At 44.0% G+C, this 1,008-nt stretch overlaps 1 protein-coding gene across 1 annotated transcript in view; it reads left to right on the top strand.

The window, feature by feature from the left end:
* Positions 1-1,008, top strand: part of LOC102856189 (FERM domain-containing protein 3-like) — a 178,814-nt gene that overhangs the window by 177,379 nt on the left and 427 nt on the right. The window lies entirely within an intron of this gene.

Below are 1,008 nucleotides of genomic sequence, written 5' to 3'. Positions count from 1 at the left end.
ACAACAACAACAACAAAGCAACTCTGGTGGACCTTTCTTACGCCCCTGGGAAGGAACCAGAGGTGTGGTTCTCTATTATGTCATTTGCCAGAGCTCCCCAGCCTTTAGAAAAGTCAGGGTGAAGGTCAGAGGCTGTCTTGAGGGGCTCAAGGAGTAAGGTGAAGGATTTTTTCTTGTAAAATGAGCCAAATTTGTTTCCATCAAATGACAAATATGTTAGTGATTGTTTTAGACAGAGGTCTCTAGAGACGCAAAACCACTGAATCGTATTATACATGTATAGAGATGTCTCATGTAGTTGTGGACATTGGCACGTCTACATCCATGGGTCAGGCAGCAGGCTGGATATGTGGTTTCAGGGCTGACAAAATAAAAATCTGTAGGTTAGGCAGCAAGCTAAAAGCCTTCTCATTCCTAGGATGGCTAGGTGGATGCAAGATCAAGAGAGAGCAAGTCTTGCCAAGACATTTACTTTCCTTTAGTGAAGGCAGGCCATGCCCCCAAAGAAATACCTTTTCCAGCTGATTGGTGCTCACATCAGATCAGGAAATGGGAGACTATTCAGTGTTGACAAGTGGTTTGGCAATTAAAATATTCCCAAGTACTTTTAAAGTTACCCAAAAGGATGCAAAGGAACAAAGTCCTTGTTAATGAGGCAGCATGCTATTGTTGTTGCTATTGTGTATTGTTGAGTCAACTGTGACTCAGCAATCTTGTATACAGTAGTAACTCTTAACCTTCCGTATCCGGACTGTCTTACCATCTCTTACACCCCTACCCCCCTTATTTTAGTTACTGTGTCAACCCATCTCATCCAAGATCTTCCTTTCCTGCATTGACCCTTTAACCTTCTAGGCGTGATGTTCTGCATGGACTGGTCCCTCCTGTCAACATCCCCAAAGTATGTGAAGCCTTGCCTCCAAGGAGCATCTTGGCTTCACCTTTTGCGGGAAAGACCTGTTTATTCTCCTGATAGTCCCTGGTGTGTTCAAGACTCCTCTTCTGCAC

This window comes from Elephantulus edwardii, unplaced genomic scaffold (genome assembly GCF_000299155.1).
Source record: "Elephantulus edwardii isolate Elephantulus edwardi_28Jun2011 unplaced genomic scaffold, EleEdw1.0 scaffold00582, whole genome shotgun sequence".
Classification (NCBI taxonomy): domain Eukaryota; kingdom Metazoa; phylum Chordata; class Mammalia; order Macroscelidea; family Macroscelididae; genus Elephantulus; species Elephantulus edwardii.
The sequence above is the reverse complement of the archived record's forward strand: the minus strand, read 5'-3'. Positions and strand labels throughout refer to the sequence as shown.